Source organism: Phyllobates terribilis, unplaced genomic scaffold, assembly GCF_046119375.1.
Source record: "Phyllobates terribilis strain yellow unplaced genomic scaffold, ASM4611937v1 Scaffold_9__5_contigs__length_417890890, whole genome shotgun sequence".
In the NCBI taxonomy this organism is placed as follows: domain Eukaryota; kingdom Metazoa; phylum Chordata; class Amphibia; order Anura; family Dendrobatidae; genus Phyllobates; species Phyllobates terribilis.
Window position 1 is genome coordinate 373126488 of NW_027362769.1, and position 12861 is coordinate 373139348.

Consider the following 12861-nt stretch of genomic DNA (forward strand, 5'->3'; position numbering starts at 1 on the left):
TCTGTGGTGGGATTAGGGGGTGCACAATGCTGGGGGCTGTCTGTGGTGGGATTAGGGGGGTGCACAATGCTGGGGGCTGTCTCTGGTGGGATTAGGGGGTGCACAATGCTGGGGAATGTCTGGTAGGCTTTGGGGGTGCACAATGTTGGGGGCTGTCTGTGGTGGGATTAGGGGGGTGCACAATGCTGGGGAATGTCTGGTGGGATTAGGGGGTGCATAATGCTGGGGGCTGTCAGTGGTGGGATTAGGGGGGTGCACAATGCTGGGGGCTGTCTGTGGTGGGATTTGGGGGGTGCACAATGCTGGGGGCTGTCTGTGGTAGGAAGGGGTGTGCACAATCCTGGGGGCTGTCTCTGGTGGGATTAGGGGGTGCACAATGCTGGGGGCTGTCTGTGGTGGGAAGGGGTGTGCACAATCCTGGGGGCTGTCTCTGGTGGGATTAGGGGGTGCACAATGCTGGGGGCTGTCTGGTGGGATTTGGGGGTGCACAATGCTGGGGGCTGTCTGTGGTGGGATTAGGGGGTGCACAATGCTGGGGGCTGTCTGGTGGGATTTGGGGGTGCACAATGCTGGGGGCTGTCTGTGGTGGGGTTAGGGGGGTGCACAATGCTGGGGGCTGTCTGGTGGGATTTGGGGGTGCACAATGCTGGGTGCTGTCTGTGGTGGGATTAGGGGGTGCACAATGCTGGGGGCTGTCTGTGGTGGGATTAGGGGGTGCACAATGCTGGGGAATGTCTGATGGGATTAGGGGATGCACAATGCTGGGGAATGTCTGGTGGGATTAGGGGGTGCATAATACTGGGGGCTGTCTGGTGGGATTAGGGGGTGCACAATGCTGGGGGCTGTCTGTGGTGGGATTATGGGGTGCACAATGCTGGGGGCTGTCTGTGGTGGGATTAGGGGGTGCACAATGCTGGGGGCTGTCTGGTGGGATTTGGGGGCGCACAATGCTGGGGGCTGTCTGTGGTAGGATTAGGGGGTGCAACATGCTGGGGGCTGTCTGGTGGGATTTGAGGGGATGCACAATGCTGGGAGCGTTCTGGTGGATTGGGGGGTGCACAATGCTGAGGGCTGTCTGTGGTGGGATTAGGGGGTTGCACAATGCTGGGGGCTGTCTGTGGTGGGATTAGGGGGTGCACTATCCTGGGGGCTGTCTCTGGTGGGATTAGGGGGTGCACAATGCTGGGGAATGTCAGGTGGGATTTGGGGGTGCACAATGTTGGGGGCTGTCTCTTGTGGGATTTGGGGGTGCACAATGCTGGGGGCTGTCTGTGGTAGGATTAGGGGGTTGCACAATGCTGGGGTCTGTCTGGTGGGATTTGGGGGTTGCAAAATGCTGGGGGCTGTCTGGTGGGATTTGGGGGGTGCACAATGCTGGGAGCTGTCTGGTGGATTTGGGGGTGCACAATGCTGGGGGCTGTCTGGTGGGATTTGGGGGTGCACAATGCTGGGGGCTGTCTGGTGGGATTTGAGGGGATGCACAATGCTGGGAGCTGTCTGGTGGATTGGGGGGTGCACAATGCTGGGGGCTGTCTGGTGGGATTTGGGGGTGCACAATGCTGGGGGCTGTCTGGTGGGATTTGGGAGGTGCACAATGCTGGTGGCTGTCTGGTGGGATTTGAGGGGATGTACAATGCTGGGGTTGTCTGGTGGGATTTGAGGGGATACACAATGCTGGGGGCTGTCTGGTGGGATTTGAGGGGATGCTCAATGCTGGGGACTGTCTGATGGGATTTGAGGGGGTGCACACTGCTGGGGGCTGTCTGGTGGGATTTGAGGGGATGCACAATGCTGGGGGCTATCTGGTGGGATTTGAGGGAATGCACAATGCTGGGGGGGCTGTCTGGTGGGATTTGAGGGGATGCACAATGCTGGGGGCTATCTGGTGGGATTTGAGGGGATGCACAATGCTGGGGGGGGCTGTCTGGTGGGATTTGGGGAGTGTACAATGCTGGGGGCTGTCTGTGGTGGAATTAGGGGGGTGCACAATGCTTGGAGCTGTCTGTTTGGATTTGGGGGTGCACAATGCTGGGGGCTGTCTGATGATATTTGAGAGGGTGCACAATGCTGCGGGCTGTCTGTGGTGGGATTTGGGGGGTTCACAATGCTGAGGGCTCTCTTGTGGAATTTGGGGGGTGCACAATGCTGGGGGCTGTTTGGTGTAATTTGGGGGGGTGCACAATGCTGGGGTCTGTCTGGTTGGATTTGGGGGATGCACAATGCTGGGGGCTGTCTGGGAGATTGGGGGGTGCACAATGCTGGGGGCTGTCTGATGATATTTGAGGGGGTGCACAATGCTGGGGGCTGTCTGGTGGGATTTGGGGGGTTCACAATGCTGAGGGCTCTCTGGTGGAATTTTGGGGGTGCACAATACTGGGGGCTGTTTGGTGTAATTTGGGGGGTGCACAATGCTGGGGTCTGTCTGGTTTGGATTTGGGGGATGCACAATGCTGGGGGCTGTCTGGGAGATTGGGGGTGCACAATGCTGGGGGCTGTCTGGGAGATTGGGGGGTGCACAATTCTGGGGGCTGTCTGGTGGGATTTTGGGGGTGCACAATGCTGGGGGCTGTCTGGTGGGATGTGGGGGGTGCACAATGCTGGAGACTGTCAGCCTTAGAGTGGTTTATATTCAGTAGTTCTGTTTTCTGGTGTCTGTCACTTCTGTCAGTCCTGGACAACCACTTTTAAAGATCAGGTGATGACAAATCGCAGTCTTCAGACTACTTTGTTCTCCTTATTATGCAGGGAGTGATACAGCATTTAGATATGGCAAAGCAATAAAACTGTCCAGTTTATGTTATGTTAAAGGTGTTCTCTGGGGATGTGATTAAAATGACACTCGTCACATATTTCAAACTGCAACAAGTCCTTGTCACGTGTGAGGATGGGCTGCAGACTGAAGAAACACAGCTCTAGACCTGTCTCAACTGTCAGAGGAGCTGCAACAAGAACAAACATATCTCACTCACTGGCTGAGCCTCCTACATCATCCGCCTCTGTGCTTTTTTGTATACCCGTTCTTCTCAGACCGCATTACAGCAGAGAACGGTGACGGACTGAGCATGGAGCAGTAGGACTGAAGCTGGAGAAAAGATAAATCCTGTTATGCTCAGTCAGCAGGGAGATTATTTTTTTTATTATGTCACAGTCCTGCTCCACTATGGAGTGAGGTATGATTGTTCATGATGCTGTATTTCCTCAGTCTGTGTAACAGGTCCGGGAGGCGGAACCTCTGAGCTACTATACAAGGGGGCGGCCCTTGTAAGGGAGCGGGTGGCAGTCTCTGGGTGAACGGACAGGGAGTTACGGCAAGTGATCAGGGCAGTCTCTGGGTAAGGGGTAGGTACGACCTGTGATGGCAGAGCCTCCGGGTAGGCTAGCAGGCAGATGGTAGATGTGTGCTCCCAGGTGAGCAAGCGAGAGTCTCTGGAATAGCAGGTGGTCACGGCACGTGACGGCGGAACCTCCGGGCTGGCAGGCAGGTAGGTAACGGAGAAGCGCTCCCAGGTGAGCGGGCAAGAGTCTCTGGAATAGCTGGTGGTCACCGCACGTGACAACGGGACCTCCGGGCTGGCAAGCAGGCAGGTAACGGAGATGCGCTCCCAGGTGAGCGGGCAAGAGTCTCTGAGATAGCTGGTGGTCACAGCACGTGACAACGGAGCCTCCGGGCTGGCAAGCAGGCAGATAACGGAGAAGCGCTCCCAGGTGAGCGGGCAAGCTGGTCCATAGACAGACTGACCGGAGTAGTAAGGCAGACCGTCGGACCTCAGGCAAGCAGGCAGGTAGCTGATATGCGCTCCCAGGTGAGCGGGCAGGCTGGTCCTTTAGACAGACTGACAGGAGTAGTAAGGCAGACCGTCGGACCTCAGGCTGGCAGACAGGTAACAAGTATTCAGGCAGGAATCAGGCAGGTAACTAGCAGGAAACTGGCAGGTAACTGGCAACGGGACCTGAGGGCTGAAGCACAGGTGAGACACAGGTGCAAACAACATTGCTCGGGCACCTCCATTTTGGAGGAGGTGCCTTATATATGATGAAGTCCTCCGGCCATTGGCCGGGGACTCCTTAGGACGGCGCGCGCGGCCCCTTTAAGAGGAGGGGAGCGCGCGCGCCCTAAGCACAGGGGCCGGGAAGGAGCGCGCGCTGAGAGCAGAGCGGGAGGAGGACGCCGGGAAGGAGCGCGCGCTGACAGCAGAGCGGGGAGAGGACGCCGGGCACGGAGCAGAGCGGTGAGGGGAGCAGCGTCCCTGCCTAGCAGAGGGCAGGGACGCCAGCGCTACAGTACCCCCCCCTTTAGGCCCCCCCTTTTTTAGGCCAGACAGAAATTTAGCTAGGATGAGAGGGGCATGGATGTTCTCCCGGGGCTCCCACGTTCTCTCCTCAGGACCAAACCCCTTCCAATCTACCAGAAAAAAGGTCTTTCCTCTTACCCTTTTGGTGGCAAGAATGTTCTCTACCTCAAACTCGTCCTCAGCAGAAACCGGAGCAGGAGGCGTACCTGTAGACTTGGAAAAAGAGTTAAGCACCACAGGTTTGAGGAGAGACACATGGAAGGAGTTAGGGATCCGTAAGTTGGCCGGGAGTTTCAATTTATAGGCCACCGGGTTGATCTGACTGATGACCTCCAGTGGGCCGATGAACCGAGGCCCTAACTTATAGGAAGGGATCTTGAGCCGGACATATTTGGACGAGAGCCAGACTTTATCCCCAGGGCGGAATTGAGGAGGGTCCAGACGTTTTTTGTCAGCGTGTCTTTTCATACGCTCGGATGACAGAAGGAGTGCGGACCGGGTACTCTCCCATATGGAGGAAAATTTGTTAACAAGAGATTCCGCAGCCGGATTGTCCGCCGAGGTGGAGACGGGAAACGGGATCCGAGGATGCTGACCGTAGACTACAAAAAACGGGGATTTGGAGGAAGACTCGCTCTCGTGATTGTTGTACGAGAATTCGGCCCATGGCAGGAGATCCACCCAGTCAGAATGGTGGGCATTAACGAAGTGCCGAAGGTAACTGGTCAGGTTCTGATTGATCCGCTCCACTTGACCATTAGACTGTGGGTGGTAAGCGGAGGAGAAGTCCAGGGTGACGTCCAGCAATTTACAAGTGGCTCTCCAGAAACGGGAAGTGAACTGTACCCCACGATCCGACACGATGTGACGGGGCAGGCCATGAAGACGGAAGATGTGGCGGATAAAGTCTTTAGCCAGCTCGGGTGCAGACGGAAGACCTGGCAGTGGAATGAAGTGAGCCATCTTGGAGAAGCGGTCAGCGACCACCCAAATGACCGTACAACCGGCAGAGACGGGTAGATCAGTAATGAAGTCCATCGCTATATGCTGCCAGGGGGCAGCAGGTACTGGCAGAGGTAGGAGGCGGCCGGCCGGCAGGTGTCTCGGAACTTTGTTGCGGGCGCAGGACACACAGGCAGAAACAAAGTCTATTACATCCTTGTGCAGGTTAGGCCACCAGTAGTGCCGGGTAATAAGCTGGAGGGTCTTTTTCTGACCGGCGTGGCCAGCTAGTTTAGAAGAATGACCCCAGTGTAGGATCTTCTCCCGATCAGGTACTGGTACGAACGTCTTACCAGGAGGAAGACGATTTAGACTCACGGGAGCCACCTGCATTACTCTGGCGGGATCGATGATATGTTTCGGATCCTCCTCGAGATCAGACACCAGAAAGGACCGAGACAAGGCGTCCGCCTTGACGTTTTTGTCAGCCGGGCGAAAATGAAGGACAAAATCAAAACGAGCAAAAAACAAGGACCACCGGGCTTGGCGCGGGTTAAGTCTCTGGGCATGCTGGAGGTAAGCCAAGTTCTTGTGGTCAGTGTAAATTATTACCGGGTGAAGAGCCCCCTCGAGCAGGTAACGCCACTCCTCCAATGCCAGTTTGATGGCCAATAACTCTCGGTCTCCTATGGAATAGTTGCGCTCAGAGGAGGAGAAGAGTTTAGAGAAGAAGCCACAAGTTACCATCCTCCCGGAAGATGATTTTTGAGTAAGTACCGCTCCGGCTCCAGAGGAGGAGGCGTCAACTTCCAGGAAGAACTGTTTGTTGCCATCTGGGCGATGCAGCACCGGGGCGGAAGAGAAGGCCTGTTTAAGGGAAAGAAAGGCCTCCTCTGCTTCGGGTGGCCACTCTTTGGGATTAGTACCTTTACGGGTGAGCGCAGAAATTGGGGCCGTCCGGGAAGAGAAGTGTGGTATAAAGAGGCGGTAGTAGTTGGCGAAGCCCAGGAATCGCTGAATGGCCTTCAACCCCTCCGGTCGGGGCCATTTCTCGATGGCAGACAGTTTCTCAGGATCCATTTGTAGGCCGGTCTGAGAGATAATGTAGCCCAGAAACGGAAGCGAGGTCTGCTCAAAGAGGCACTTCTCAAATTTAGCGTAGAGATGGTTCTGCCTTAGCCTGAGCAGGACCTGACGAACGTCCCTCCGGTGAGTCTGGAGATCCGGAGAGAAGACCAAGATGTCGTCCAGGTACACCACTACGCAGGAGTAGAGAAGGTCCCGGAAGATGTCATTGACCAACTCTTGAAAGACGGCAGGAGCGTTACAGAGACCAAAGGGCATTACCAGGTATTCATAGTGGCCGTCCCGGGTGTTGAATGCCGTCTTCCATTCATCCCCCTGACGAATACGAACCAGGTTGTACGCCCCACGAAGGTCCAGTTTGGTGAAGATCCTAGCCCCCCTCAGGCGATCAAATAATTCTGGAATGAGCGGGAGGGGGTACTTATTCTTCACCGTGATCAGGTTTAGGCCTCTATAGTCTATACAGGGACGGAGAGAGCCGTCCTTCTTTTTGACGAAAAAGACGCCTGCTCCCGCCGGGGAGGTAGATTTCCGGATGAATCCTCTGGCCAGATTCTCCTCAATATATTCGGACATTGACCGGGTCTCAGCAGCGGATAAAGGATAGATACGCCCACGGGGAGGAGTAGTACCGGGTAGCAGATCGATGGGACAGTCGTATGGTCTATGTGGTGGTAATGTCTCTGCCTCCTTTTTATTAAAGACATCTGCATAAGACCAATAAGGAATCGGAAGTCCAGGTAGATTAGCTGGGGTAGGAGAGGGACGGACGGGATGGACGGGAACCAGGCAGGTTTTATGACAGTCTTGTCCCCAGCGAAGGACCTCTCCGGTTTGCCAGTCTAGCACGGGTGCATGTCTCTGGAGCCAGGGCAGACCTAGCAAGAGGGCGTGAGAGAGTCCAGGCAGAACATGAAAGGAGATACTTTCAGAATGCAGCATTCCCACCTGCAGGGTAATGGATTCGGTGATGAGTTGAATGGGGCGAGGTAAGAGGCCCCCATCCACGGCAGCGACAGACAAGGGTACAGCCAGAGGTTTGGTGGGGATGCGGTATTTCTCAACCAGGGACTGTGAAATAAGGTTCCCGGCTGCTCCAGAGTCAAGTTGGGCTAGTTCGAAATAACGGTTCTCCCCGTAGATGATCGAAACTGACAACAGCAGGGATGGAGAGGATTTATTCTTGTCTAGGTGGACCTCTCTGAGCGAACCTAGACACAGGCGTTTCCCGACCTCTCCGGGCAGGCACGGATCTGGTGCTCCTTACTGCCACAGTAGAAGCAGCTCCCCTCGGCACGGCGTGAGTCCTGACGGGTTTTGACCATCTTGGTCTGGTCGACCTGCATAGGCTCAGGAGAGTGTACCTGGGGAGAGATGGAGGGAATGACGGGTTTCTGGAAAGTAGGAGCTAAACGTGGAATCCTTCTCTCACGGGTGACCTCTTTGGCACGCTCCTGGAACCGCAGGTCAATCCGGGTGGCAAGGGTTATTAGATCATCGAGAGAGGTAGGAATGTCCCGACCAGCAAGTTCATCTTTAATACGACCGGACAGACCCTCCCAGAAGACGGATACCAGAGCGTCGTTATCCCAGGCCAGCTCCGAGGCAAGGGTGCGGAACCGTATGGCATATTGGCCCACGGTGAGACCCTCCTGACGGAGGCGTAGCAGAGAGGATGCGGATGAGGTCTTCCGTCCGGGTTCGTCGAAGACTTTCCGGAAAGCCGAGAGAAAAGCAGGCAAGTTGGACACCAGGGGGTCTCCTCTCTCCCATAGAGGATTTAGCCAGGCCAGGGCCTCCCCGGTGAGATGGGACATGATAAAGGCAATTTTGGCCCGGTCGGAATTAAACTGATGGGACAAAAGTTCAAAGTGCAGGGTGCACTGATTTATGAAGCCCCGAGCCTGGACGGGGTCGCCTCCGAAGCGAGGAGGTGCAGAAAGCCGGGGTCCGGGGTAGGATACCATAGTATTAGTGGGCAGCGGAGCTGCCGGATTGCAAGATATGGCACTGGCGGAGGTTGTTGGTGGATCAGACAGAGTGTTCAGGCGAGTATTAACATTCCGCAGATGACCCAGGATGGCCTCCTGTTGGGACCTCTGACGGGACAGTTCAAGACAGAGGTCCGAGAGCGAGGGAGCTTGGGTGCCACCGGGTTCCATGGCCCGAGCAAACTGTAACAGGTCCGGGAGGCGGAACCTCTGAGCTACTATACAAGGGGGCGGCCCTTGTAAGGGAGCGGGTGGCAGTCTCTGGGTGAACGGACAGGGAGTTACGGCAAGTGATCAGGGCAGTCTCTGGGTAAGGGGTAGGTACGACCTGTGATGGCAGAGCCTCCGGGTAGGCTAGCAGGCAGATGGTAGATGTGTGCTCCCAGGTGAGCAAGCGAGAGTCTCTGGAATAGCAGGTGGTCACGGCACGTGACGGCGGAACCTCCGGGCTGGCAGGCAGGTAGGTAACGGAGAAGCGCTCCCAGGTGAGCGGGCAAGAGTCTCTGGAATAGCTGGTGGTCACCGCACGTGACAACGGGACCTCCGGGCTGGCAAGCAGGCAGGTAACGGAGATGCGCTCCCAGGTGAGCGGGCAAGAGTCTCTGAGATAGCTGGTGGTCACAGCACGTGACAACGGAGCCTCCGGGCTGGCAAGCAGGCAGATAACGGAGAAGCGCTCCCAGGTGAGCGGGCAAGCTGGTCCATAGACAGACTGACCGGAGTAGTAAGGCAGACCGTCGGACCTCAGGCAAGCAGGCAGGTAGCTGATATGCGCTCCCAGGTGAGCGGGCAGGCTGGTCCTTTAGACAGACTGACAGGAGTAGTAAGGCAGACCGTCGGACCTCAGGCTGGCAGACAGGTAACAAGTATTCAGGCAGGAATCAGGCAGGTAACTAGCAGGAAACTGGCAGGTAACTGGCAACGGGACCTGAGGGCTGAAGCACAGGTGAGACACAGGTGCAAACAACATTGCTCGGGCACCTCCATTTTGGAGGAGGTGCCTTATATATGATGAAGTCCTCCGGCCATTGGCCGGGGACTCCTTAGGACGGCGCGCGCGGCCCCTTTAAGAGGAGGGGAGCGCGCGCGCGCGCGCCCTAAGCACAGGGGCCGGGAAGGAGCGCGCGCTGAGAGCAGAGCGGGAGGAGGACGCCGGGAAGGAGCGCGCGCTGACAGCAGAGCGGGGAGAGGACGCCGGGCACGGAGCAGAGCGGTGAGGGGAGCAGCGTCCCTGCCTAGCAGAGGGCAGGGACGCCAGCGCTACAGTCTGCACCCTGTACTGACACTTGACTATTAACGGTTGCAGTTTGAAATATGGGACGAGGGCTTTTTTTTAATTATTTTTTTTTATCAAGGACCCATACATTCTAGGCTTAACTGTCAGTGGACAGGCCATTCCCCCAAAGTGCAATCCTATTGGCTGAGTTTTCTACTTTAACCTGGAAGTGTTCATGCAGGAGTGAAGGAAGGGCGGAGGACATTTTTGATTTTGGAAGGAGGTCAATGACTTCTCCTTCCAGCAAAATTCTGTCTATTTTGCCACAAGAATATAATAAATATTAATTATAAAAATACATCTTTGTTTTGGGGTAATGTTTCTATGGATTTTTTGCTACATGTTACTCTATGTGTCTGACATCACATCCGCGTCTCGTCATGTCCGTACAGTCACATGACCATGTTTTTTTCGCGTGACGAGCTCACTTTTTAACAGAGAGAAAAGGAAAGTGCTCAATTTCCACTGTAAAGATTAGGCACTACACAGCCAATTGATATCATAGACGCAGGGCCAGCGCCCACTTTTGACACCCACCCTGCCTAGGTTTCCATTGCTGATATATATTCAGAAGCTGAGCCTGCTCCATACAGTGCAGGTGCTGGCTGTAGTGTACAGCCGGCTCTGAATGCAGTCGTTTAACATCTTAGAGGCCAGTGACCGGAGCATTTAAGAATTTGGAAGTGGGAGAAGGTGTCATTCATGACGCCCATCGCCCCTGACTCCCGCAACGTGATTGAACAGTGCCGATGGCATTGTTATGGCAGCTGGGGGGGCTACTGAAGGTCCCTTGTCTGCCATGTTTGTGTCTGGGGTGCACAGAATATTGGTTATATTACAGTATTTCAGTGTATTGTACAATTGATCGCATGTTCAAATCCCCCAAGGGATCCCCCAGAATCCGTGTTGCGATGCTCATAGACTTCCATAGGCAGCTACAGATAATATGTCATTCATCTTTAAGATTAGAAAAACAAAGCTTCCTCCAGACAGAGCGCCACACTCGTCCACAGTTTGTGCCTGGTTTTGCAGCTCTGCTCTATGGAAAAGTATAGGGCTGACTTGCTATACCACATTCAGCCTGGGCACAGGTGTGGCACTGGTTTTTTTTTTGTTTTTTTTTTAAATAAGCAGCTATTTTCTAACTCTGGACAACCCCACTTCTGACATTTTGATGATGGAAGATGTTGGAAGCTGAACCTTCCCGCTTGTCTCTTATTTCCCATGGTGCTTTCTTAGAAATTACCAGCAGGTGGCAGCACAGCCTTAGCTCTTTTATAGGTTCTGTTCACATTGTTGAGGTGTCTGTCGCAGATTCCATCAGATTCACTGTTCTTCACATAAAATGATATTTCCTGTGACCTATTACCAGTCAGTAGGGTTTGTCTGGCGCCCCTTGTGTCTTCCATATCACGGGTCCCTTCTTGGGTTGGAGTCCGAGTTTCTGTTACTATGATGCAGATGTTAACAGAGCCTTATAGTTATAAAGCTGTTGCAAAACTACAACTCCCAGCAAGCCCTGACAGCCTCTGGCTCTATAGCTGTTGCAAAACTACAACTCCCAGCAAGCCCTGACAGCCTCTTGCTCTATAGCTGTTGCTAAACTACAACTCCCAGCAAGCCCTGACAGCCTCTGGCTCTATAGCTGTTGCAAAACTACAACTCCCAGCAAGCCCTGACAGCCTCTGGCTCTATAGCTGTTGCAAAACTACAGCTCCTAGCAAACCATGACAGCTCTGGTCAGACTGAGCCTCCTGCCCCTCACATTTTTACCATTCCCGCAATCTGCTACGCTGTACTTTCCAGGTAACATGGCATCTATAACCTACACAATAAGGCTAAATGGGAGTCAATTAAAGGTATATGAGTAATCCTGGAGATGACAGGTGTCTATTACCACGCTGCACGTTGGAAATAAAACAAGCTTCATTCATTAAAGGTTATTCACCATCTTCATAGATGGGTATTGTCGGATAGAACTCGTAAAAACAAGCATTATTGCAATTTACTGCTTGTTAAAATTTGCAGTCGTTCTTGAGATATTAACACTTTTTCTTTTGTTTACAGCTCGTTGCCTTGGAAACCGACCACCTCTGCTTTCTAACTTGTAAGCACTGGACTTGATTAGGAGATAAGAGCAATATCTAGAGATCCCCACCAGCTTCAAAACATTTCTTACAAGCTCAGTAGAAAAGAGCTTACCAGCTGTGAGCATGTTCTGCTGTCTAGGAGCAGTGGTCGGTCTCCAAGGCGACGAGCTGTAAACAAAAGAAAAGTGTTAATATCTCAAAAACGGCTGAAAATTTCACTAAGCAGTAAATTGGAAAAGTGGTTGTATTTACGAGAACTATCCAACAATACCTAATTTATGAAGGTGGGAAAATTCTCTGCCATGTTCCATCGCATGGGGCATCTCAGAGCTATGGTGCCATAGAAGCAATAAATGCGGTACATTATAGAGGCACCATATGGCGGCATTTGTAATGGATATGGTTAAACGGTCCATAACCTGGTGCCACCATACAGGTGGAGCAGGACTGGCGTTCCTTGGGTTGACCAATAGAAATGATTGAGGCTCCTCATACATATACTTTATTTCCATCATAGCTACAACAATGCTCTATCCCTAAATGTCCATTTCAGCTGGATGACAAGTCTCCTCACAGTGCCCCACCCCTTAATGTCCTTTTCAGTTGGATGACAGGTCACTTCTCACAAAATTCCAACCCTTGATGTACTTTTCAGTTGTATGCCAAACACATATAAAGATGTAACAGGGGCTCTAATAACCCATTAGTTTAACCCATATCTGGCATCTTTATATTACTTATGTACAGTGACACTCTTAAGTCAAGCGAGGGGAATATTAGCACATACAGTATATACAGGGTGGTCCAAAAGTAGGTGGACAGAAAATAATAACATTTATTTTGATTTATATATAAAATTATATTCACTAACACAAGCATAACATTGACAATTAAATTTTATTCTGAACAATAATACAAAAGCCCTTCAATTTTACCAACGCAGGCGCTCAAACTGTTTTCCATTACAATTTGCACAGCTTTGAAGTCGCCTCTTACGCTTCGACAAACTTTTTTGCACAAATCTCTTTGCGTATTAATTTCTTGAAATGCATCTCTTATGGAATTTTTCAAATCACTGACACTTTTTGGTTTTCGACTATAAACTTTGTCCTTGAGTACTCCCCAAAAGAAAAAATCCATTGGGGTCAAGTCTGGTGAACGTGCCGGCCAATCAAGTGTGCCTC